This window comes from Balaenoptera physalus, assembly GCF_965194825.1.
Source record: "Balaenoptera physalus genome assembly, chromosome: 2".
In the NCBI taxonomy this organism is placed as follows: Eukaryota; Metazoa; Chordata; class Mammalia; order Artiodactyla; family Balaenopteridae; genus Balaenoptera; species Balaenoptera physalus.
Window position 1 is genome coordinate 178,683,740 of NC_138883.1, and position 27,559 is coordinate 178,711,298.

A 27,559-nucleotide genomic window follows, 5' to 3' on the forward strand; every position below is an offset into this window, starting at 1 on the left:
AAATAAATAAATAAATAAAAATTTTAAAAAAAAAGCATCTGAGAAAGAAGATAAATTATCTATTTCTTAAATGGCTTTTAGGGAATTTGGAATCTTTCCCTGAAATCTCCCTCAGGCCCGCTCCCCACCCATGCCTTTGACTTTCTCTCACCTCCGTTGGCACTGACTAGTATTCGGTCACTTTCCTGTTCCTAAACCGGTCATTGGTGTGAGCTCTGCAGTTGCCGTCGTTGGCGGAGGCCACTCATTGGAGGTAGAACGGATAGTGAGACGTGACCACATCAGCCACGACAACATCAAAACCTGGACCTAACAATTCCACCTCTGAAAGTTTATCTAAGGAAAGAATTTAAAATCTTCCCACCGGAACTATATCCAATAACTTGTAATAACCTATAGTGGAAAAGAATATGAAAAAGAATATATGTATGTATATATGTATAACTGAATCACTTTGCTGTACACCAGAAACTAACACAACATTATAAATGAACTATACGTCAATTTTTTAAAGTCTTCCCAAAAGGTCCATGGACCTCTAAGGTGATATTAAGCTTTTCTAGCCATGATACTTACCCTTGGGAGGACAGAGCACCGAAGAGTTTTGCACCGTCTTGGAAAGCTTCCCTCCCCAGCAGTCACTGCTCATGACCACAATCTAAGACACCAGCCCCAGAAATATGCTCTAAGTAGAACTGGATACCAAGCCACCCTGAAGAAACATCAGAACAGATCTCACCACGCCCCACACGCTGTTCTTCTTGGTGACCAAGGCCCAGGGTCATGTCTCATTCTCCAGACTCTCGTCCCCATACAGACCTGTACACCTTGTGCTCTGGCCAATGTCACACCCATGCTAGATCCCACAAAGCCTTCCACTCTGCCTTCGGAAACTCCTGGTCTAGGAGGATATAGAAATTCTGTATCCTCCACCTGTTCTCTTTAATGCTCAAACCCAAGCCTACATGGTTGGTTTTCTCTCATACACTCTGGGCTGAGCCCGGCAAAGGCTCTTTCTTCCTCTTTGGTGCTGCTTCCAGACCATGGGGACCCCTTCTCCACGACAGTCCTAGCTCCTCTGAAGGGCTCGGCATCAGACCAGACCTGGAGAATGCACCAGGTGATGCCACCCTGGGCACAGCCCTCCACGGCCTCTCCTTCATCCCCTCTCCTCTCCTTGAAGATTCAAGCTCCGGGATCTCTGTCTGTATCTTCGCCATTTTTTCTGTCGTAATTCACGGGGAGTCCCACATCGAGGGAAACGGCTCCTCCAATGCCTTGTTTTCTCATCTCCTCAACCTTCTCACCTCCACTGCAACTTGCCTTCCAGCCCACTCCGCTAGCCACCCCCGAGATCACACATCTTAGAATGTCAGTATAAGTAACTGTACTTCTGCCACAATCTTAATTTCAAGTATTTCGCTTTATAAACACCACGTCCTATGTTTCCAAACCACTTCCCTTTTACCTCACTCCCAGAGCTCTTCAGCCCACTGGGGTCACAGGTGCACTGACCTGCGATTATCCTTCGCCTCCCCTGTATCCTCACATCCCTCCTACAGCGTAGACTCTGTGGTCCATCATTTGACATATTCCCTTGCATACACTCTCAGCTTCTTTTCCCCTTTAGCACACTCAGCTGGAATAAAAATCAAATTCAACTCACTGATTAAACTCAGCTCTCAGCCTCCTCTACGCCTCTGCCCAAACAAGTGGGACGGATGGAGAAAACCCAGCCCACCATGGTCACTGGTCTCATTTGCAAGACCACACACTTCAAATGAGTCCTTAAAGCCGCCCGTCAATCCTATCTCATTTCCCATCTCTCAGGGGCGATGATTTCCAATGTTCTCTCTTTGCAAGCCTCCAGTTCCTCCCACCCTCTGCTCACTTCAACCAACGGCCTGGCTGCGGAGAAGACTGGGGCCCTTGCCATAGGCCTGGCTGCGGAGAAGACTGGGGCCCTCACCATAGGCCTGGCTGTGGAGAAGACTGGGGCCCTTGCCATAGGCCTGGCTGCGGAGAAGACTGGGGCCCTCACCATCGGCCTGGCTGCGGAGAAGACTGGGGCCCTCGCCATCGGCTCGGCTGCTTTGGTCCTTAACCTGCGCTGCCTCCCTTCTTGTTTCAACAGCTGGGCTGCCCTTTCTCTCTCTGAAGGCCCGTCCTCTTGGGCTCAAGATCTCCTTCAACTGCCCTCTATTTCTTCTTCATCCATTATTCCTCCCTCTCAACTGGATCATTCCCATCAGCATACACACATGCTGCAATTTTTTGCCATTTTTAAAAAACTAAAACTCCCTAAACATCAAACCCTTTCCAAGTACATCCGCATATTTCTGTTCCCCTTTAAAACAAAACGTCTCTGAAAAATTGTCTATATCCTCCTTTCTCAAGCTGTCAGGGATCGACTCCATTTCAAGCTTCATCCCCACTACACCACAGGGACCGCCCTATCGTGGTCAACCACGACCTCCACGCTGACGAAGTGAACGGTAGACGTTCTCATCCTATTTGTTCTATCAGCAGTGCTTTGCACAGTTGACCAATCCGCCTTTCCTGAGCACTTTCTGCATTCGGCTTGACTTTCTGCAAGATGCCGTTCTTATTTCTCCTCCTGTTGCCCACTGTCCACTGAGGGTTCCCCTCCTCTTCCTAACTTCTGAAACAGTGGTTCTCAATCCCCACCTGCACATTAGAACCACCTGGGAAGTGCAGACAACATTCTGATGCTTAGGTTCTGTACCAGGTAACTGATCCAGGAGCCCTGGGGAGGAGCCCAGATACCACTACGTGTTTTTCAATCTTGAGGGTGATTCTACGATGCAGCCGGGGAGAAGATCGCTGCTCTACACACGGGCGAGCGCTCGCCTGACGTTCTCAGGCCCCTCTGTCTTCTCCATCCAGACTCACCCCTACATGGCTGATCCCCTGCTGACGGTTGCCAGGTTAACACCTCCACCTTACCTGACTCCCAAACTCCATACTCCCTCATACCCCACTGCCTATTAGACAAAACCTCCTTAAATGAAAAAATAATTCCCCCAAAGCCCTTTCACAGTAAGAATTCTCAGTATCCTGAAAGCTTTTTAAATACATGAAGTTCATTCTCAAGTCTTTGCCAGCTTTACCTGCTTTCAGCATATGCTCATTAAATGATGGTGACTGATACACTTTTCTTTGTTCATAGAACCAACATATGAATTCCCTCAGGTTGAAATCCAATGCAAATGAAATGAACCAGACAATTCCACAGATAGAACACAAAATGGTGCCTAGAATTTAAAGGTTAAAATGAATTATAGAATAAAATGAAGAATTATATTGCATTCATTCACCGGGAAACGCCGAAGAATAATGATGTGTTATTTTGTAACCTGGAACGGAGCTAAGAATGTTTTTAATGCTTTAGGTCTTATTCAAGAGTAACCCAAACCACAAGTGTCTTCTTCAATCATCAAAACACAGTGAGCACTATTCCAGGAGTCAGAAGAACTGGTCCTGGTCCCAGCAGTTCCCAGCTTTAGGCAAGTTAAGAGCTTGAATTTCTTCCAGCTTCTGTAAAAAGGAGATATGTCTGCACGGCCAGTCTTACAGGGTTTTGTGTGGGTAAAGCTAAACATTTTTGGTAATAGTTCTCCGAAGACTATTAAAAGTAATATTACATTTATAATTATTGTACAACCTAGGGCTATATTTAAGAACCAATTATTTAAAATAGTGCTATGTTAACAATTTATCCCAGAAACCCATAAAAAAAAATTCTTAAATTTGAGAAGGTCTGATACTTGAGGTTTCATTTTCCCCATAATAATCACAACAATGATTTTGTAATAAGCCCATGTCCAAAATAATAAGACTACCAAGAAATTCCTTGAAGTTGGTCAAGCTCATTTTAAAGTACCTTTTTTCTGCCAACATGTTGCATTATTATCATTATTATTACTATTTATCAGCCTTTTAATTCTCTGGATTCTTTTACACTAAAGTCCAATTAGGCAAAGTTTCCTGCCTTACTCCCACCAAATCATTACAAAAACTGTACACTTACCAAATTTTTTAGTTTCTCAAATAAGCTTTAAGAAACACTTTTATTTCAAGATGTAGTGAATATTTCACGACACTCACTTGGGGACCACCTCTAGGTCATGCCTGACCTGACTCAGGTGAGATTCCACAGTAGTTCCCACCTTTAGACTATACATCCTGTAGTTATCTTTATGCTCTACTTTGGGGCCATAGCATTTATTCCTAAAATGAATTGTTTGACATTGCTCTATAACCATCAGTTGCTTCTATGGCAAACACAAATTTGAGATTGACCATATTTAAGAAACTTCTGAATTTTTTAACAGGGAAAACAAAACGTGTTGCTAACAATTCCTTGGAAACTCAGTGTGTGTACATTCGTACCTCCAAATACTCCTAACATTGTAAACTTGTTTCACAGCTCAAAGTGGGCATTAGCCACAATACTGAACCTTTTCCTTCAGCTACGTTCCACGTCCCCATCGACTCGAGCTCTGATTTTACAGCAGCGACACTGAATGCTTTTGTCTGCATTGTGGTCCACAGGGAGTCCCCACGTTTCAAACTTGTCTGGCTTAGGGAACTTTTATTCTGGCTGCAATCTGTTTTGGCGTCAGATTCACTCAGCTTCGAGGGCCTTGTTGTTTTTTTCTCAGGCATCAGACCCCTTCAGTTTCTGGAGTGTGGACCAAGGTTCCCAAATACCCAGACGGAGCAGATCCGTGGCACTGCTGTGTTGTAAACCAGATTAAACGTGAAAAGCTACTCCTTTCTCCTTTTCATCCATGAAGCAATGTCAGCCGAATACTTTCAAATATATTTTTATTATCTCAAGCCAACAGGAGAACAGACATCCCCAGAACTTCCCAGGTCAAGGGCAGCTGGGGCCTCATCATTTTATTTTATTGTTGAGGTCATTGCTTGGTGTCCTGTTCTCATAATGTAACAAGAATTTCATCAGCAGGGAAAGAGCCTCACCAGGAAAGATCTCTACGATCTTCCCAGAGTCTGAAAATCACAAAACCCTTCAAGGCAATATCATCCATATCATTTTGTCACAGAAAAGGGCAAACTGACTTCTAGGTAACAAAGAGTCACAAACGCACGGCAATTTAATTTCTCCATTTCTGGATTTCCATTTTAAAAATCAACACTCAGCATTCTGGAAACTAGAAAAGGGTGGTATTGCAACACAGCACCCTCTCCTGTGATGGGGGGACCCACCTTTTGTGCTGTGATTGGCTCGCTCTGTTGGAGTCTGGTGCTCGTCCCACTGGGGATACAGGGTATGAGCTCAGGATACAGTGAGCCACCCCCTGAAGGGGACAGATGCTCCAGGACCATGTCTTGGTTATGGTAAATACCGCTGCTATGAACACTGGGATGCATGTATCTTTTTGAGTTATAGTTTTCTCCAGATATATGCTCAGGAGTCAGATCGCTGGATCATACGGTAACTCTATTTTCAGTTTTTTTAAGGAACCTCCATACTGTTCTCCATAGTAGCTGCACCAGTTTACATTCCCACCAATCGTGGGTTCCCTTTTCTCCACACCCTCTCCAACGATTTGTTATCTGTAGATTTTTTTAATGATGGCCATCCTGAGTGGTGTGAGGTGGTATCACATTGTAGTTTCGATTTGCATTTCTCTCATAATTAGCAACGTTGAGCATCTTTTCACGTGCCTGTTGGCTATCTGTATGTCTTCTTTGGAAGAGTGTCTATTTAGGTCTTCTGCCCAGTTTTTGATTGGGTTGTTTGGGGTTTTTTTTAACAAAAATTGAAATGTTTAGGTTTGCTGTTAGGGAACACGGTGCAAGATGTAGTGGACACAGAGGGGAAGAGTATCTCTGTCTGCCTGAGAATTCAGGAAGATTCTCTACACTGAGACTCATCCCCCGTCCCATTATTTGGGGGCAGAAATCGCTTTCTTTAGCTTAGGCCCAACCTCTGTTGCCATCACATGTCCCACTGGTTATCCAAACTTGGCCACTATCTAAAATCAGCCGCCTCAAATGCACAGAGTCTCACTGCAAAGAAATAGTTCGTCTCCACTGCCTTTCTCTACTTCTGTTCCTCCTTGCCTCCACGCCAACGCCCATTAGGGAAACAAGTGGGAGCAGGCGCCATCTCACACACAGAAAGGACACTAAAGCCAGAGATCAAGTGTGTCTCCTGGTTGTCTCATGGTTTTGATTCATTCGAACTTTAATTCCAAGTAGGTGACAAACCACCTTGATTTTCTCAGGACTGACGGGTTTTAAAACTGAGACAGTCCCAGGCAAAGGAAGACCATTGGTGACCCTAAGTCAGCTGGGCAGGAGTGGGTTCTGGCCATCTTGAGGCTTATGCCAGCTTTCTGTAAGGAAGCGCCCCGAATTCATGATCTCCACAGCAATCATCTCAGACCACTGCTTTATGAAGTCAGGTTCTCGGCAACAAGAGGACAGAATAGCAATCTTATCTGCTTTGCCTTGACCCCCAGGTACCATTTTTAATTACAGCCAAAGTGAAAAACAAAAACACCCCTCCAAGCCAGGTTCCAACTTAATTCTAAATCTAACCAGACCTGATTAAACCTCTCAAAGGATAACAATTAAAACAAAGGAGCAGACATACCCTTAGGCTTGGGATTAAGGCAAGGGGAGTAAACACTCCCAGTTATTGCCTGGACAATCTCCACCAAAACGGGGCTTTGGGGTACAATACAGCAGGTGCCTTAAGATCAGACCAGAGACCACCTCCTTTATGTTTAGTCCCTTGGGATTGTCTCCGTTTTAAATTAAATATGAAATTACTCCCACAGATCTTATTGTTTTAGCGCCCTAAAAGTCAACCATTAGAACATACTGATTGCCTGTGTGGGAGTGAAAAGTTCCTTGACCGGAAGAAAAATACCTCAGTGCTCAAGATTGCCAAGCTCTGGATATGGGATGTGACTCTTGTTTTCAGCCATTGGCCGCCCTTGTTGGAGCAGTGAGCCGGTCGCAGGAAGGAAGTCACAGTTCCCCAGATTTCTCTTAGGTTATTGAGGAGATCCAAGTATAGAGCCCTCAGCAAACCTTCAGAACAGTCTGTCATTTCAGATTCTCTGACTCTGAAACCCCTATAGGGAGAGAAGTAGCTACTGAGCGAAGGGGATGGGAGGAAGCTCTGAGACCCTTGTCCTGATTGGTTTATCTCATCACAGCACCTTTTCCCTTTCTGCTTCCCACAGGGCAATGGTTACTGGAGATTGCACGTCAGGGCAACTAGAAACACTAAAGCTTGCCATGAGGAGCGTGGAAAACTCTGAATTTCAGACGGGCACTAAATGGGGACCATTTCAGCACAGAGAAAAAGCAGGAGGAGGAGACCCAAGTCTTAGTGAGTCTATGTGCCCTCCATAGTCATTACAAAAGAGTTGACTGGGGTAGAAAAAGTAGCCGAGTGGGAAAGATGTCAGAGACTGAAAGCAGCTCCCCCCAGACACACACACACAATAGTGCCTGCATTCTGAATGCTCCGTTCAGAAGCATCTAAATACCTGTTGTAGAAAAGTACACTTGCATCGTTGAATCAGGGGAAAAGGAAGGTCACAGCTTGGTGGTCTTGGTTTTTTATATTCTCCAAGCCTTCTACCCCCCACCCCCCAGAATGATAGCCACTCGGTACCAACAAATGCTCCCCCCAGGCTGCCCGACACAAGGGGAGGGGCATTTGCAGGGAGAGGCCCCGGCCGGGTGCAGGGACTAATTAGAACACATGGTCTTCAGAGCTTCTGTGCTGTGGGTTGGCCTGCGGATGGATTTTCCATTTGATCTTTCTTTTTTTTTCTCTTCACATTTTCCACCCTGAACTAAAATTACTCTCCAGAAAAGCATTTATCTTTCCTACTGCTGCTTCAGAGCCTGTGCCCATTAGCGGACTTTCAGGAACGACTAGCTGGTACCTGTAAAAATATCCACTGGTTTTCACAAGCGGAACATGACAAGAGAATCCTATTTTCTTTTCTCCTCCTATTCCTTGCCAGCTACCCGCTCAACTCATAAACCGAGGAAAAGGATTTCATCCTTTTTCTCATTTTTTTCTTCTACTATTTTTTTTCCTTGGTTGGGGAAAATTTATTTCAAGAAGCTTTTTCCAGTACCTGTAGCCGGCTTCCAGAAACAGATGAGAAAACTCATAGCGAGACACCCAGCCTGTCTGTGTTACGATACCGGTGCCTGTGGGTGTGTCAAAGAACTATTTCCCGCCAAGTTTTTTTTTAACTTTTTTTATTATAAAAAACAATAAATTCATGATGGAATATTTGGAAATATCAAAATAGAAAAAAAAACAAACTTTCACCAAGCTAAAAGCTAGAGATTACCAATATTAATATTTCAGCATATTTTTCCACTATCCTACTTCCTAACTTACTGTTTTTAAATGCTGTTTTAGATTTCTGTAGCGGTTCATCAACTCACTTCAAATATTTCCTTCTCTGAGAACCTTTCCTAAGCTTCCTCTGGCCCCAGAGTTGGCTTCCCCTCAGGATCACACCTATCACATCAAATAGTAAATAGTCTCTGTATACACATTCGTGTCATTCACCAGACTGAGAGCTCCTGTCTGGCAGGAACTTTCTTTGGTTCACTCCAGGATCTGGCACACAGCAATAAATTTAGCAATCAAAGCAAATATTTGTTCACACAATCTCTGTGTCGTGGGCAGTTACTGGAGACTGAGTACCCATCACTGAACCAACGGAGCAGACGTGAGGGGAGCAGCCACGGGGTGTGTGATGAAGAAGGGAGGGGACCGGACACGAAAAGGGGGGCTGGAAGAAAGGCAAGAGCCAGACCACATAGGGCCGTGTGAGCCGTGCAATGGGGAACCATTGAAGGTTTTATGCAGGCGTCACACTTTCTCCGGATGCTATGTGGTCATGGACTAGAGCTGCCTTCCCCACGTGGAAGCAGGGGACCACCCCCGGAGCTGAGCGTGGCTTGGGCCGCGGTGAGAGGAGAAGGGGTGGGGCGTGGCTTGGGCCATGGTGAGAGGGAAGGGGTGGGGCTAAGTGGACCGGATCTAGATAGGCTTTGGAGATGGGCTAGACAGGAACGTCTGACAGACTCCGAGGATGAGTGAAAAGAAGAGACAAGTAGGTCGTCCACATTTCTGGATGGAGCAACTGGTGGGTGAAGGTGTGATTTATTGAGATGGGGAAGACAGGGGAGCCATGGACTGAAGTGGCAGAATGAAGAGTTCATTCTGGGACATAGTAATTTTGAGATGCTTGTGAAACAGCTACGTGGGAATGTGGAGTAGGCACTGAATACAAGAGTCTGGAATTCAGAGAAGCGGTCTGAGCTCAGGCTATAAATTCAGGAACCACTGGCAAATAAATGTTATTTAAAGATCTGGGTCAAGATGAGACCACCCACAGAGAGGGTGGCAAGAAAGGCAAGGGCACAGGAATGGGGAAGAGACGGGCTGGTAGATGGGGAAGAGCCAGAAGGCAGCCCAGGTGGGGTGGTGAGTGGTGCAGAGGGAGGGGCCCGACTGGGGCAGTGCACAGCAGAGGCCACTGCCCACCTCCCACCTCCGGCAGGGCTACTGCAGCCGGACAGCAGAGGGGGAAGCCTGATGGGCGGGCGAGAGGGAGAACTGAGACGGTGAGACAATGCCCAGACAGCTCTGGAAGGATTTTAGGCGTAGAAAACAGAGATAGGGAATGGCAGCTAGAGATCCTTGGAAGAACCAAGAAGAAGATGGAGAATGTTTGCATGCTGATGGAGCGATCCCGGACAAAGGGAGGGCTTGTGCGGTTGAAGATGGAGGCGGGATAAAGGCAGGAGTCCTTGAGCAGGGGAGGGGTGAGGTCCGGAGCAGAAGCAGAGGAGCCCACCTTTCACGGGGAAGAGACACTTTGAGAATCGCATCTGGAGGAAAGGGGGAGGGGGCGAGAATGCTGGATCACAGATCTGGTAGGAAGATGAGAGAGTTCCCGGTCCTCGGAGAGGCGTGAAGTGAGGCGTCAGCTGAGAATGAAGGGGGAACGTGGGGTGAGCCCAGCCCAGGAGGACAAAGGAACAACCGAGCCCAGCCTTGGGGACACAGGACATCTGAACGCAACAGGGAAGGAAGAGGGAAATCTGGCTGAGACAAGCAGAGCAGAGAAAGAGGCTTGTGTGACCATGAGAGACGAGCCAGGCAGGGAAGGCTGGGCCCAGGGCGTCCAGGCTGCCCGAGTGTGGACGGGGCGGTAGTGAGCCGGGACGGGAAAGCTAAGCTGGGTCTTTGTGCCACACGGTAAGAAATTTGACTTGATCCCAAAAGTGATCGATTCTGGAGGATGTGAAGCAGGGAAGTGACATAAAGAGACTGGAGTCCTAGAGAAGGTTCTGGGTGGGCGTGGGCAGCAGCTTGGGGGTGGGTGGTGGCACTGGAGTGAAAGAGACAAGGCCAGAGGGTGATGTGAAGATCAAGGTGGGAGGGGATGCGGGCCTGGCATGAGCAGTGGTGACGATGGACAAAAGTGGACGGACTGAAGAAATACTTCAAAGGACGGGCCAACAGACTTTGAATGAAAAACATACCTACTTAAAATTTCTGCAAACAATCATTATTTGATTTTAAAACACCAGGTATTATCAAATATATTCAGTGTAGTGTCCTCTCTGAAGTCTGACAGTAAAAGCAGGCATCTCTACAAACGGCCTGGCTGAGCAGTCTTGATGCCCCCACCTCCACTCTCCTGCACACTGCTGGGTGCATAGCTTTGGTTAAGTGATTTCTTCCAGCCAAGTTAAGCTTCCCAAGGGTAGGAAGGCACCTGTTCCAGCCCAGCCCTGCCGGAGGTGCTGACAGGTAGAGTTCACAATCCCTGGTGGCTGTGCAACTGGGTCACACGTAACAGTAAAACCAGTCGTGCCCTGTGTGTGTGCAGAATGTTACACAACACAGCAGGCTGTCATTTGGCATCTCTTGATCCTGTCCACCCAGAGAGATGGGCAGAACAGGATTGATTAGTCCAATGTTATAAAAATACTGAAAGCTCAGAGAGACTAAGGGCGTTCCCTAATTTCCCAAAGCCAGGAAAAAGGGAGGGGCCCAAATCAGAGCCCAGGATCTTGTTGACTGGGGGCCTCAGTGTTATCCCTTATTTTGCCTTATACATTGCAAGGAGCGAGTTTTTCATTTTAAAGCCATACCCTTTAACATCTTCCACCCACAGTGAAAATCTCTGACTCTGTGGATTCTCAGCACATGTGTTCTCGCTTAAGAACCCTCCAACCGTACAGCTGGAAGGGCCTCCAGACCTCAGTGGCTCCCAGCCGGCAGCCACACCATCAGAAAGGATTTATTCAGTGTCTTCCTCTGCTTTTTACTATCTTCCAAAGGAAAGAATTTATTTTCAAGGGATGAACTGATCATTTTCCCTGACTTAGCCACTAGGTTGGGTAAATTAGGGGATTATTCTATAATTTTCATAGAATAATTTTCATCCGTAGCCTCCAAATCCAGCATCACTCATGCAAATAGCTCACCCAAGAAGAAACGACAAACTCTCCCTCCAATCTAACCTTAGGCTACTGGGATCACGAATACACCAGTCCTCAAAGACCTTCTCTCTTATCTCGAGTCTTTCATTGGAAAATAAAACTTTCGGCATCCCCTTAATTTCTTGTTTCTCCTTCCCACTTCTCTTCTGAGAGTTGGTAGAAAAAGGCTGGAGGGAATCAGAATTGAGAAGACAAAATGTCAAAGAAGTGAAAAGAAATAAGGCGTGACCAAAATATGGAGGCCTGGAATAAGGGGGAATTGAACCCATCATGTCAGCTGTGACAGCATTCACAACTAAGAACAAATAGCTCCATAGGCAAAAGCTTTTAAAATTAAAATTGTTTTAAATAGGTTGGAGAAGATTGGTTTTTAAAAATTATGATATTTTTCGGAAAGAATGGCTTTAACGAGATGAAAATGATGGCAATGGAAGTTCAAGGATGGTGGGAGGATCCACTCTAGAGAATCCTGAGGAGGCAAAAACAGGTAGAGAGATAGGAAGAAAGAAGTGGGGAGCCCCACCCCAAGGTTATGGGTCAGAGAGCACAGAGCCAGCCAGCCAGCCAGCCTGGAGGTCCAGGCAGGCGAGACCACAACAGAGGGACCCCGGGGAGGCAGACAGCAGAGTCCTCATGAACATCGTTCATCATCTCTTTTCTCTTCATTCTTCAAATCATGTTAAATGTAGCTCTGCTCGTTCTACTTAAGAGATTTCCCCACACCCACCCCATTATTCGGTTATTGCACCCTACTCATCTGCTTTATCAAACCTGGGAAATTTTTAGCCTCGAGGAACACAAGACCACAACTCAAAGTGGCCTAAACAACAAGGAAACCTCTCAGCCTGATAGCACGCTTCCCACTGAACGCATATCCAGAGCTGGCTCCTTCAAAGGCACAAGATCCTCAAGGACACAGGCCTCTGGGTGCCCCCTCTGCCACCCACGCCGCATTGGTTTCCCTCAGCCCGGCTCCCCTCGCTGGTCGGGACGGCGGCCACAAAGGCCCCGGGTCACCTGCTGACACAGTCACCTCCAGTACAAGACGCCGGGGCCCTCCTCTGTGTCTCTTTTATGGGAACCGATCCCGAGAGCCCCTGTATCAGTCACGGTTCGGGCAAGGAAGCCGCGGCGCGCTCACGGAACTTACCTGAAGTGAATATGACTGAGGGATTATTTAAAGACCACGAGCAGAAGAGTGAAGAGGACAGACGAACAGAGAGGTGCCGGGCCAAGGGCGAGCAGCAGCAGGAAGCCATTACTACTTCCGGCTCTGACCGGACGAGAAGAGGAAGTGAAAGTCGCACCCCCATCACGAGAGCTGCTCCTGGGGGAAGAGGTTGCCCGACAAGTGCCTCCGTTAGCCAGCCCCAGGGGAAACCAGCGGACAAGGAAGGCTTCGTGGGGCAGTGCTTAGAGGCCAGACAGGCAGAAAAAGCAAAGGATGCTTCTGGATGGAGAGAGGGAGATGGAAAATGATCAGCATGCCCTCCAGCAGCCCCCTTCCTGCCCATCGTCGGCCACAGTGGGATCACGTGACCGTCCTTAAGCCAATCACTGTCCCGAATAGGATCGTGTGCCCGTCCTTGAGCCAATCACTGTCCCGAATAAGAATATGTGCCCTTCCTAAGCCAATCACTGTCCCGAATAAGAACATGTGCCCTTCCTAAGCCAATCACTGTCCCGAATAAGAACATGGGCCCTTCCTAAGCCAATCACTGTCCCGAATAAGAACATGTGCCCATTCTTGAGCCAATCACTGTCCCTAATAGGATCATGGGCCCGTCCTTCAGCCAATCACTGTCCCGAATAAGAACATGTGCCCGTCCTTGAGCCAATCACTGTCCCGAATAAGAATATGGTGCCCTTCCTAAGCCAATCACTGTCCCGAATAAGAATATGTGCCCTTCCTAAGCCAATCACTGTCCCGAATAAGAACATGTGCCCGGTCTTGAGCCAATCACTATCCCGAATAGGATCATGGGCCCATCCTTGAGCCAATCACTGTCCAGAATAAGAACATGTGCCGGTCCTTGAGCCAATCACTGTCCCGAATAAGAATATTGTGCCCGTCCTTCAGCCAATCACTGTCCCGAATAAGAACATGTGCCCGTCCTTCAGCCAATCACTGTCCCGAATAGGATCATGGGCCCGTGCTTCAGCCAATCACTGTCCCGAATAAGGACATGTGCCTGTCCTTGAGCCAATCACTGTCCCGAATAGGATCATAGGCCCATCCTTGAGCCAATCACTGTCCCGAATAAGAGCATGTGCCCTTCCTAAGCCAATCACTGTCCCGAATAAGAACATGGGCCCTTCCTAAGCCAATCACTGTCCCGAATAAGAGCATGTGCCCTTCCTAAGCCAATCACTGTCCCGAATAAGAACATGGGCCCTTCCTAAGCCAATCACTGTCCCGAATAAGAACATGTGCCCGTTCTTGAGCCAATCACTGTCCCGAATAGGATCATGGGCCCATCCTTAAGCCAATCACTGTCCCGAATAAGAATATGTGCCCTTCCTAAGCCAATCACTGTCCCGAATAGGATCATGTGCCCGTCCTTGAGCCAATCACTGTCCCAAATAAGAGCATGTGCCCGTCCTTGAGCCAATCACTGTCCCGAATAAGAATATGTGCCCTTCCTAAACCAATCACTGTCCCGAATAAGAACATGGGCCCTTCCTAAGCCAATCACTGTCGGGAATAAGAACATGTGCCCGTCCTTGAGCCAATCACTGTCCCAAATAGGATCATAGGCCCGTCCTTGAGCCAATCACTGTCCCGAGTAAGAACATGTGCCTGTCCTTGAGCCAATCACTGTCCCTAATAGGATCATGGGCCTGTCCTTGAGCCAATCACTGTCCCGAATAGGATCATGTGCCCTTCCTAAGCCAATCACTGTCCCGAATAAGAACATGTGCCCGTTCTTGAGCCAATCACTGTCCCGAATAGGATCATGGGCCCATCCTTAAGCCAATCACTGTCCCGAATAAGAATATGTGCCCTTCCTAAGCCAATCACTGTCCCGAATAGGATCATGTGCCCTCCCTAAGCCAATCACTGTCCCGAATAAGAACATGTGCCCGTCCTTGAGCCAATCACTGTCCCGAATAGGATCATAGGCCCATCCTTGAGCCAATCACTGTCCCGAATAAGAACATGTGCCTGTCCTTGAGCCAATCACTGTCCCTAATAGGATCATGTGCCCCTCCTAAGCCAATCACTGTCCCGAATAAGAATATGTGCCCTTCCTAAGCCAATCACTGTCCCGAATAAGAACATGTGCCCGTTCTTGAGCCAATCACTGTCCCTAATAGGATCATGTGCCCGTCCTTGAGCCAATCACTGTCCCGAATAGGATCATGTGCCTGTCCTTCAGCCAATCACTGTCCCGAATGAGACCATGTGCCCATCCTAAGCCAATCACTGTCCCGAATAAGAACATGTGCAAGTCCTTGAGCCAATCACTGTCCCAAATAGGATCATGTGCCCATCCTTCAGCCAATCACTGTCCAGAATGAGACCATGTGCCCATCCTAAGCCAATCACTGTCCCTAATAGTATTCTGTGCCCATCCTTCAGCCAATCACTGTCCCAAATAGGGTCATGTGCCCATCCTTCAGCCAATCACTTTCCCGAATGAGACCATGTGCCCATCCTAAGCCAATCACTGTCCCTAATAGGATCATGTGCCTGTCCTAAGCCAATCACTGTTCCGAATAGGATCATGTACCCATCCTTGAGCCAATCACTGTCCCGAATAAGAACATGTGCCCATCCTAAGCCAATCACTGTCCCAAATAAGAACATGTGCCCGTTCTTGAGCCAATCACTGTCCCGAATAAGAACATGTGCCCGTTCTTGAGCCAATCACTGTCCCGAATAAGAACATGTGCCCGTTCTTGAGCCAATCACTGTCCCGAATAAGAATATGTGCCCGTTCTTGAGCCAATCACTGTCCCGAATAAGAACATGTGCCCATCCTTGAGCCAATCACTGACCCGAATAGGATAATGTGCCCGTCCTTGAGCTAATCACTGTCCCGAATAAGAACATGTGCCCGTTCTTGAGCCAATCACTGTCCCTAATAGGATCATGTGCCCGTCCTTGAGCCAATCACTGTCCCGAATAGGATCATGTGCCTGTCCTTCAGCCAATCACTTTCCTGAATGAGACCATGTGCCCATCCTAAGCCAATCACTGTCCCTAATAGGATCATGTGCCCATCCTTGAGCCAATCACTGTCCCAAATAAGAACATGTGCCTGTTCTTGAGCCAATCACTGTCCCGAATAAGATCATGTGCCTGTCCTTAAGCCAATCACTGTCCCGAATAAGATCATGTGCCCGTCCTTGAGCCAATCTCTGTCCCGAATAAGAACATGTGCCCGTCCTTGAGCCAATCACTGTCCCGAATAAGAACATGTGCCCATCCTTGAGCCAATCACTGTCCCGAATAGGATCATGTGCCCGTCCTTAAGCCAATCACTGTCCCGAATAGGATCATGTGCCTGTCCTTGAGCCAATCACTGTCCTGAATAAGATCATGTGCCCGTCCTTAAGCCAATCACTGTCAAGGGCATGGACTTGGAACCCTAGACTAGTCACGATTTAACTATGACTCACACAGGAGGGGGCAGACACCCAAACTAAACTGGAGTTTCCTGCAAGGAAGGAGGAAATAACATCTGCTATGATAGATATTTCTAGAAAAAAGATATAGGTTTGATGATTTTTATTTTTTCTAACTTTTCTATCCTGGACAAAAAAAAAAAGTTATAAGCCAGTGTTCAAAATATTTATTGGAAATTTACTGGTCCATGAAATCTAAAAGTTTTGGAACAATTTGTATATACTTGTAAAAATAAAAGGCTGTTTAGTCTCATTAGGATTTTGGGATTGAGAGTTAAAAGAGGTCTGGAGCCTAAAAGATGCAAAATGCAGATCCCCTTAATACTCTGGACGGTCCTCTGCGGAATGTTCCCCGGCCCTTAGCTAGAGTTTTAAATGGCTCACAGAGTGGTGATTCCCCGTAAGACTGAATGAAACATTTCCTCTCCTCCTCTGAAATAGGTCACCACATGCAAATCCAGTTTAATCCTCCCCCAATGCAAGGACTATAACAATAGCCAAAATGCAAAGAGAACGGTTTAGCACAGAGCCAAAAGCCCTCTGATTGTGGCCTCTTTATTGAAAGAAGAACAAACCAGGAAAGCAAATGCACGCGTTGCAGTCATCCAGAAGCAGCCTTAGAAAGAGCATCACTTAACCATCTTATGAATGACTGATCATTCCGTCCAATCGCAGTTCACAGGACATTTAAAACGTTTGCCTTCTCTTCCCGAGATGCAGATGTTATGGCTGTGAGTAAAAACTGTGAGTAAATTACTGTGAAACTTCCAGCTGACTTTCAGACAATTCTGGTGTGAAGAATGAGGGAACGTTACACAGAACAAAAGCCAAATAATTTAGAAACATTTATTGAATTTTGACAATGTCTTAGTCTGTTTGGGCTGCTATAACAAAAATATCATAGACCGAGTGGCTTATAAACAACATAACTTTATTTCTTACAGTCCTACAGGCTGGGCAGGCCAAGATCAAGGCACTGGCAGATTCAGAGTCTGGTGAGAGCCCACTTCCCAACTCACAGGTGACCGATGTTGCTGTGTCATCACATGGCGGAAGTGGGGAGGGAGCTCCCTGGGGCCTCTTTCATAAGGACATTAATCCCATTCCTGAAGGCTTTGCCCTCATGATCTAATTACCTCCCCGAGGCCCCACCTCCAAACACCATCACTTTGGGGATTAGATTTTAACACTAAATTTTTTCGTGTGGAGGTGCAAATATTCAGTCTATGCCAGACAGGACCGGGAACTAGGAACAAAAAGGCAAGAAAGAATGCTAGAGGTGTGGGTTAGTGGGAAGATAAGTAAGTGGGTACATACAAACAGCTTGGTATAAGTTATGTTTCCTTATATATATTCTCATAGGCATGTTCTAACTACAGGACAAACAGCAGCTAACCCTTCAGCACAAGAGAAGTATTGGCCAGATTTTGACTCAGCACTCTGACTACTTACAGTATAATTGTTAACTTAAATAAATCCCTTAGTTTTGACAGCACATAACTGTCTAATACTCACAAAAAAGCCAAATTATTCCCTCAATCTACAAATGAAAGGTGGTGATTTTCAAGCATATTCTCCTTTATTCACACACACTTGGGAAGGTGAGGAAGGCAGGGAGTTTTGACTGTATTTATATGAAACAGCAGATATTGGTGAACTTTCCAGTTGCTTCTCTCAAGTACAGGCATTATGCTTCGACCAAGTTCAGGTCTCATTACACCTGTACAAACAAGCTCACGGATAAGGAAGCATTATGATAATGACCAAAGAAGGGGAAATCATTTGGAGACAGCTAGAATAGACCTGTAGGAGGAAATGGGTCTTAAGAAGGAATCTGAAGATTAAAAGAGATATTGGTAAATCCAGGAGGGCTGGCAAGCAGGCTGGTAATCTTCAGCATCAGAGGAAACAGGGCAAGGGATGTTGAAGCTGTTGTCTTGGCTGGAATATAAGGTCTGAGAAAACATTAATAAAGAAAAAAGGAGGAGAGTGACAGACAAAGATGCAATAAACTTCAAAGTCCACATCTGATTGTCTGTGTCCCCTGCGAGACTCACATGTTAAAATCCTAACACCCAGTGTGATGGTTTTTGGAGGTGAGGCTTTTGGGAGATGATTGGGTCATGAGGGTGGAGCCCTCATGAATGGGATTAGTGCCCTTGTAAAAGAGGCCCCAGAGAGCTCCCTCTCCCCTCCACCATGTGAGGACACAACAAGGAACTGCGACCCTGAAGAGGTCCCCACCCTGGTGGCACCCTGATCTCAGACTTCCAGCCATCAGACTGTGAAAAATAAATTTCTATTATTTATAAGCCACCCGGTCTGTGGAATTTTATTATAGCAGCCTGAACAGACTAAGACATGATGGCTTGAGGGTTTAAAAGGAAAAAGAAAATGGGTAATGGGAAGCCAACGAAAGGATCTGAGAAAAAAGATTACATTCTTTGTATAAAAGTAATTTTGGAAAACTGATTTCATCCAATAAGTGTCTGAGTGAAGAAAGAGAAAGAAGGGCTGTCCTCTACCACTCTTGTCTGGAGCATCATAAGGAGCCATGTAACGTCTTCTGGGAGATATTGTCAAGGACCTTGAATATACAAAAAAGTGGCAGCCACTTTTAATGCCATTGTCTGAGCCCACTGAATGTTTAAGATCATGGTGTCACAAATAGTACTAGAAAATCAGTAAGGCAAGAGAGGGTTGAAATAGAAAGCAAGGAGTTTATCCACTACCATCTTTAATTTTGGGTGACAATCAGTCATCCAAGAGGAAGTAGCTCAGCCACAGAAGGTGTTTAATCTAAATGTGAGACCAGTTTAGTTTTGTTGCTTCTGAATTTAGCCTCTTCAAAAATACATAAAGCAAATTCCATAATAAGCAAGAAAAGTGTGTGTGCAATCCATAGAACACTAATCTAACTCTGGGTAAAGAAAGTGGGGTAGTGCTTACATTTCAAACGAAAATTTTGCATCTGTAATTAACTTAGATTTATCTTCAATTTAGTTTTCCTGTTCAACTTCCAGAATATTTTAACTGTAAAAGTCCCTGAATGAAACAAACTTGTAATAAGAAAATCTGGTACTACTTTGTGAATCAACGCTTTAAATGGGCATAAGTATTTCCATGTGTAAGCATGCCTCTGCTAGCCACTTACTGCATTTCACTGCCTTTATCTGCGGCTCAAGGACTCCAACCAGCTGACTAGAACATTGTGTTGATGGGTCCCCAGGAAAGCAGACGGTGAGGTTGAGTAAGAAGGACAAGAGATCGGGGATGGGGGTGATGTTTGTGAAGAACATCCGAGGAGGGATGAAGACGACCCATGGTTCAGACCATGGTTCAGATCTGGCACCTGTAAACGGTAAGGGAGTAGGAAACAAGATGGAGAAGAGAGAGACTCAGATCACGGTGGAGGGTGGGGGGTTGACAAAGTTTTGGCCAACCCGATGGAGGACCCTGGAGCAAGATGACCTACTGGACAGACGGTGCTCAGTCGTTGGCTGGATGCTGTCCAGGAAGTGTGGTCTTGGCTCAAAAGCCGAGGCAGATCCTAAAGATGCCGCAGCTGGAGGTGGTCAGCTGACTTCATCCTTGCATCCGCCAGGTGTGTTCTTTCCTGAATCGGTATCTGGGCAGCGCACCCGATGCCTGCCACAGTGCATCCCTGCATCGCATGGATTTACTTCTCCACACGCGTGTTAGGAGCAGCTCCTTCACAAGTCCAGTGGGGCTCTCTTTGTGAGGGGAAACTTAAAAGAGGGAGTTCATGGGGCAGAGTGCAGCCTCTGTCACTGCCGTTGGCCTCAGGACGGCCACTGCTAGTCTTCTTCCCTCACCTTCATTATCCACTTTGAATTCCTTCACCCTTAGCTCTTACCTCCACTGATCTTGGTGACTTCCCTGGGGTATGAGCCGTGCTCTCGTTTCCTGAGGGATCCTTAGTGACCGCAGGCTTCTCAGGCTGGGGTCACTGCTCTTGTCCATTTGTGGTCACAAGTGGTCTAAGAAGCACCGAGAGGCATCCAACTCATTCCCCTGAGGCCACGCCTATTCCTCTCTGCTGCCTTTGGGTATCTGCCTTTTGATCAGACTCAGTTATCTCTGCCAAGATGGCAACTCCTTTTCTTGTCCAGGGAGCAGCCATAGCTCATAGTTTGTGAGAACATTGTTGAGTCCCCTAGTAAGAGACCTCTACCTCGGAGGGGCCCAGATTTCTGGGGATAAGAAACACAAAGGAGCCCAGTGGTCACTGTGAATGATGACAGGGGGCCACTCCATCTACCCCTCCTCAGTTCCAGATCCCATGTATTCTTCCTACTGGGGACACAGTGCAAGATAGGGATCTCTGATTCAGTAGGTCTTGGCACTCTTGACTTGGCCTGCCCACGCGACTAACCCTCGGGGGGTCTTCTGCTCGTGGTGTATCCCGCCCAGCATATCCCCGCCCCTGAGCCTTTTCACCCCTCCCTACACTCTCTGCCACGACATTTTAGACTTTCCAACTCCACTCAGCACAGGCCTCTCTCCAGTCTTTTAAGAACGAGCCAAGCAGCAAGTTTACACCATCCTCTGAGGTTTGTGCCCGTATCCTGAGAGACTGCTCCCAAACGCATAAACTCGCCTTTATTCAGTCTTATGATCCAGCCCCTTGATCAACACGCTCAAAATCCAGTCCCAATTCCTGCCAGTGTATGTTGGCTGATTTTTGCCGTTCAAAGGGGCGGTGGTATCGTCTCTTTCTAACTTGCCAGGCTCACCAGAACATCCCTGGCTTGGATACGCTGTGACTTATCTCCAGCCATCAGCTTGGCAACCAGAAAAGGAGGTGGGGTTCTAAGGAGGCCCTTCTTGCCTCGTGGGGACAGGGTCTGTGGTGTCCTCCCACACCAGTGGAGTGCTAGCTCATAAAAGAGAAGGGTGACTAGCTCTGCAGGCCCCGAGGGTTCAGAGGGCTCTGGGGGCCAAAATATTTGGAGGCATCCACCCAGGTATCCCCATCCCATGTGTAAGGGTCCCGTATTTTCCCAGCCAGGGCCCTGACCTTGGCATAATGGTTCAGTTATCTTTGAATAATTGAAGTCTATTAAATCCTGAGTTTGGTCTTCTACTTTTTCTACCCTGACTACAGCAACAGGTCTCTCCAAGAGGCCCTCTGGCCTTCACACTTGGTTTTCAACTGTCCCCTAACTGCCTGCAGCTTCCCCTCAGCCCACCACGGGCACCACGGCAACTTAGGAACAACCAGCCGACTCCATGGTCCTCGTGTACCCTGCATCTCCTCACCTTCCCAAACTCCTGAATCGTCTCTCCAGCCAGGGACACCCCCTCTGCTGGAACATTCTCCCAACTCACCATCAGTGGCAGTCTTAGCAATTGGGTTACCACCTTGTGCCAGAGATCACCCACGCTCTGGGCACCCCTGGGATGGGGTCCTCACTGCCAGTCGAGTGGGGGCCCACTCCCACAGGCCAGCTTACCACCTCCTCCCTGGACCACCTGGGCTCTTCAGGAAGCGGACACCATGAAGTTAAGAGTGTAAGAGGTTTATTGGGGTCAGGGGGGGCCCCTGTGAAAGACAAAGGGCCTGATCAGACTTGGGCAGGAAGAGCATTCAGGTCCTGATGCCGAGCTGGTACCTGTGAGAGCAGAGGGGAGCAGGCTGGGGCCGGAAGCGCGCAGCCCATAATGCAGAGCTGACAAAGTCTCAGGCAAGATGGCCCGTTAGAGGCCCTCACTGGGTACGCAGGGCTGGCCCCTAGAGTCCCTGCCCTGCTCAGCCCATTGCCCGGCAGCTGCCCAGGAAACGTGTGCCGGCGCCTGGAAAGCTGAAGATACTGAAGACTCTAACAGCTCTTTCCAATCCACAGCCTCGGGGCTTTCAGACCTTCGCAGGTGCAGCTCCCTCTGCATGTTTCCCCCTCGAAAGATGGGATGGGGTCCTCTAGTCACCAAATTCACAGACCTGCGTCCAGCCCCACGCACGCGCCAGCCCCAGCACCAGGCGTTTGCGGGGTCTCCACGGTCAAAACAGACAAGCGCCCCTGCACTCGCGCCCTGGGGACTCCCTGTTCTCGAGCGGTGGGGGAAGGAGGAGACGATAAACACATAAAACCCCGAACACGTTAGACTGTAAGAGCCCCCAGAGGGAGAAGGGGATTAGGAGGGGGAGCAGGGCCAGTGGGCGGGGTCAGGTCATCACATGAAATCGGTGGTCAGGACGGACCTCGTTGAGAAGGTGACGTGTGAGGGAAATGAGGGCGTTGGCCGAATGCCTGCGGGAGGAAGGTGGGAGAATTGCAGGCAGAAGAAGCAGCTGCAGAAAAGGCCCGTGGGCAGGAGCGGGCCCGGTACATTTAGGGCCAGCACAGCACTGCGGGAGGGGGGCTCGAGGGCAGGGGGCTGGGGGCGGATCACAGCTGCCGGTGTGAGTGAGACGGAAGCCACTGTGGGGCTTTCGGCAGAGGGGCCACCTGACCGAAGCTGAATTTGTAAGTGCCCAGGTGGGCGTGCTGAGGGCACTCTGAGGACGCAGAGCACGGGCGACCAGCGAGGAGGCTGCACTGGTCCAGGCAGCAGGTGACGCGCTCCCAGCAGGGTGCGAGTCGGGGAAGGGGCAGAAGGGGTGCGCTCGGGCTGTATTTTTCACCCATCTGAGCCAAGCTGATTTCCTGATTGCTGGACTGAGCAGGAAGTGCAGAGCAGCAAGGTGTCTCCAAGGGTTTGCTGAGCAGCGGGGAGGGCGGACCTCCAGGACACGCAGCTCTGAATTATGCCCTTCGCCTCACACGTCTGCCTCCCCGCAGGAGACAACACCTTTATTCTGTCAATGAACCATGCCTTTTTGTCAGGGCCTTAAAAATATTTATCAGATGAATGACCGTTTTCGTTCGCCAGACCTGCCATCACAAAGTACCACAGACTAGGGGCTGAAACAACAGAGACTTACTTTCTCACAGCTCTGGAGGCTGGCAGTCTGTGACCGGGGTGTTGGCAAGCTTGCTTTCTCGGAGGCCCCCCTCCTAGGCTTGCAGACGCCGTCTTCTCTCTGTGTCCTCACACGGTCTGCCTTCTGGGTGTGTCATGTCCTCTTCTCCTTTTCCTGTAAGGACACCTGTCCTATTGGATTAAGCCCACCCTAATGACCTCGTTTCAACTTAACTGCCCTCCTTAAACACCCCGTCTCCAAATCCAGTCACATCTTGAGGCACTGGGGGTTAGGACTTCAAGGTATGAAATTGGTGGGGGACACAGTTCAGCCCATAACAATGACTAAATGGGTTAATAAAGAATTTCAGGGATACAAAGAAGAAGCCCAGCGAAGGAAACGAAGATGGAAGATTAAGAAATAAGAGTAGAATCGAGACGTCACAAAAGCCGAGAAGGAAGAAGTGGTGCCCCATGCCCAGCTTCAGGCAGCGGTCCCCAACCTTTTTGGCACCAGGGACCGTCTTTGTGGAAGACAATTTTTCCACAGACGGGGGTTGGGGCATATGGTTCAGGCGGTACCGGGGAGCGATGGGGAGCGATGGGGAGCGATGGGGGGCAATGCGGAGCGATGGGGGGCAGCAGATGAAGCTTCGCTCACTCTCCTGCCACTCACCTCCTGCTGTGCGGCCTGGTTCTTAACAGATACCAGTCTGCGGCCCGGGGGTTGGGGACCCCTACTGCAGAGAATTCAGGTGAGATGAAGTGTGAGGTGCCCCTCCAGAGAGAGGTGCTACTCCTGTACCTAGGACAGTACCCTTTGCATCCCTGAGCTGTGTACCTGACAGGCGTCCTCTTCTGTGAAACACTAGCTGTGCAATCTGAAATCATAACTGGGGAAAGAGAATACCTCAGTGTCAGAGGGATTTGAAAATGTCAGAAATTTTACTGAATAGAGACAGGCTTAATCCCCTCCAGAATATCTTTCAATCCATTTTTTAAATCTAAAAGATTTCGCCTATTTATTTTGAGGTTAAATGTTTACTCAAGTAGTAAAATATGCCAGATCAGATTCTGAGCCCAGAGGCACTGAGTCTAGGATATGAAAAGATTTCTGGAGAGATATTGTACTCCTCACAACATTAACTACAATAAGACGTAGTTCGCCATACAAAAGGAAGATGCTGTTAGAAGCCAAGAATTATAACTGTGTCGTGTCTGCTTGATATTCCTCAAAAACCTTGTAAAGTGGTGAGTTTATAAACGAAATAAATCACATTCACTCAAGGGGAAATGCAAAAATAAAACCATTTTCCTTTACTCTGATGGGAAACGTGAGTATTTTAAATGTTCTAACGTTGTTTTTGCAAGTCAGTATATAAAGCATTATTGGAAAGACCAATATTGCCTGAGATTTATAGCTCCCGGCTCTTTTAGGCGCTCTCTCCAATTAGATCAGAAGGTAGTTTTATCTAATCCTTTGAGCTAACACAGTTTTTGATAACACTGATTGAATGTCTGGATTGTAAGTTAGAAGTATTGTTATTGATCCTTTTCTGATACATCCTTTTTCCCAATAATTCATCGTTCCCTGACAAGACGATTAAAAGCGAACATTTACTGAGAGCTCATGACGTTGCAGCCCCAGGCTAAATGCTTTGTACCCTTGCCCTTTCTTTCTGTCTTCCAGGTCACCCCACCCTCCTCCCCACAGTCCAATGACCACAAGGCTCTCCCATCTATTCCCAACTCCTGAAACCCTTCCACTGCGCCTCCTGGAATTCGTGGACCATTCACAGCAAAGTTCCCTATATCCCCAATCTAATCCCCAAATACTCTTTTCTCCTTCTTGTTCTGACAAAGACTGACACTTCCCTGAGGACGCTGCTCTGTCTCCCCCTCACGTGGTGGCTGTTTTTCATTCGAAGTTATCACACACCAGACCTGGAGGTGATGGAGGGGTCCTTGTCAAACCTCTTCCTACTTCCGCATCCTTCTCCTTCCCTTCTACCTTACATCATGTCATCGTGCATCACCCCTGCTCCTCACGGTTCCCCGCCTTTTTCAGCAACAGCAGCTCCTGGCTCTTGGCACCCTGTCTAACACAACTTTGGTCTCTTCTAGCGTTTTCACGCACGGGTAATAATCCTTCCAAGGCTCCACCCTCCCACCCCATTCAATCACGCTCACTCAGTCACCTTGACCTCCTTCCTCACATAAAGAGCCACCCAATTCCACAGGAAACAGAGAACTACCGTATGTCCCAGCAATTCCACTCCTGTGTATATATCCGAAAAAAACAAAAATACTAAATCAAAAAGATATATGCACCCCAGTGTTCACAGCAGCACTATTTATAATCGCCAAGGTATGGAAGCAACATAAGTGTCCATCAACAAGGGAAGAGATTTGGGAACATATGTATATGTATAACTGATTCACTTTGTTATAAAGCAGAAACTAACACACCATTGTAAAGCAATTATACTCCAATAAAGATGTTTAAAAAAAAGTCCATCAACAGATGAACTGATAAAGAAGATGTGGTGTGTATATATATATATATATATATATATATATATATATATATATATATATATATATATATATACACATACAATGGAATACTACTCAGCCATAAATAAGAATGAAATTTTGCCATTTGTAGCAACATGGATGGACTTGGAGGGCATTATGCTAAGCGAAATAAGTCAGACAGAGAAAGACCAGTACTGTATGATATCGCCTATAAGTGGAACCTAAAAAATACAACAAACCAGTGAATACAACAAAAGAGAAGCAGACTCATAGATATAGAGAACAAACTAGTGTTACCAGGTGGGGGGGAGGGGCAATATGGGGGTAGGGGATTAAGAGGTACAAACTATTATGTGTAAAATAAGCTACAAGGATATATTGTACAACACAGGGAATGTAGCACATAGTTCATAATAACTAAAAATTGAGTATAACCTTTAAAAATTGTGAATCACTATATTGTACAACTCTACTTCAATTTTAAAAATTTAAAAATAAAAAACTAAAACAAATAACTGAAGCCAACCACTAACAACAATCTGTTTATATTATTTCTAGAAGAGTTGGTGGTTGGCCTTTCTTTTAATGTAGATCAAATCTCTCCCTAAATTGAGAGTTTGGGATTAGCAGGTGCAAACTATTATGTATAGGATGGATAAACAATAAGGTCCTACTGCATAGCACAGGGAACTATATTCAATACCCTGATATAAACCATAATGGAAAAGAATATGAAAAAGACTATATATATACACATATATATACATATATATATATAACTGGATCACTTTGCTGAACAGCAGAAAATAATACAACATTTTATTGATATTTTTCAATGCAATTTACAAAAAGAAAAAAGAAAAAAAATTCTGTCCCTAAAATATGAACAATCCATTCTGGAAATACAAGAAACATCCATTCTGGAAATGTGTTATCCAGCCTAAAGTGTTTTTTTGAAGTAGGAAAAAAATACTAGTGTAATTTTTTAAAAGTTTTGTCTAATATCATTCCCAATAGTAATAAACTCACTATAACTTTGTCTAATAATTCAATTCATATACATACAGAGAATACAATTCATTTGAAATCAAATATTTCTACTTCATGACGCCGCATGCAACACATAATGGATTAATGAAGCCGATGCTTTTAGGTGTTAAAACACAAAGCACAGTCACTGTTTTCATACAGTGGTGTCTATTCATAGCAAACGACCCCACCAGGCACTTAAGCTGGGTCAGGGCAAGGACCACACCCTGCAACGGGTTACAGGATAAGCGGTAAATGGAAGTAGAACAAAAGTCCAGTTATTCCTCTCAAGCTTTTCAGAAATCCCTTCCATTAATATCAATAGCTAGTTTTCTTTAAGGCTTTCGTCTGAAGGAATATATTATCAGCAACTGTGACCAAAGATGTTCTAGTTTATATACAACCATCTCCAGACTGTACATATATTTGCTTTGACTCACTTCAGAAATTCAAACAAAACAAAGGTACAGTAGGTATATAAACAAGCAAGTCACGGGGTTCATATCTGATTCTAACGATGTCTTATTTTTACTGCTCAGATAGCACACAGAGGCAGAAGGAAGTACCACCTGGAAACAACAAAAGATAAACACTTCCCTACACAGTCAACCAATGTGGAGCTTTCAAGGGACGAAAAATTATTTAATCATTAAAGCAAAAAAACACATACACACACAAAGTAAAGCCAGTAAATAACTTATTTTAACCCAATGAACTCTGCCCAGGGCCCAGAGGATGCCGGAGGCATTGACTCTTTCCAATTTTTGAATGAATTGGTAAGTATCACTTTAAAACTCACTTTACGGAACAAAAATCATCTCTTGACAGATCTGCATTAAAATCTTTTTTTTAGTGTATTAAGAATCTATCAGAAGAT

General features: G+C 46.6%; 1 protein-coding gene across 13 annotated transcripts in view; it reads right to left on the reverse strand.

Annotated features, from left to right (window-relative positions):
• Positions 1 to 27,559, reverse strand: part of LOC309654641 (uncharacterized protein) — a 179,541-nt gene that overhangs the window by 137,019 nt on the left and 14,963 nt on the right. The window contains exons 1-2 of one of the 13 annotated variants that reach the window (XR_014260362.1): positions 23,957 to 23,998; positions 23,138 to 23,290 (exon numbers count right to left, since the gene is read on the reverse strand). The exons of the other annotated variants lie outside the window; for them this stretch is intronic. The gene's annotated coding sequence lies outside the window, so the exon portion shown is untranslated. Of the gene's footprint in view, positions 1 to 23,137; positions 23,291 to 23,956; positions 23,999 to 27,559 lie in introns of those variants that run through there. 13 annotated transcript variants of the gene reach the window in all.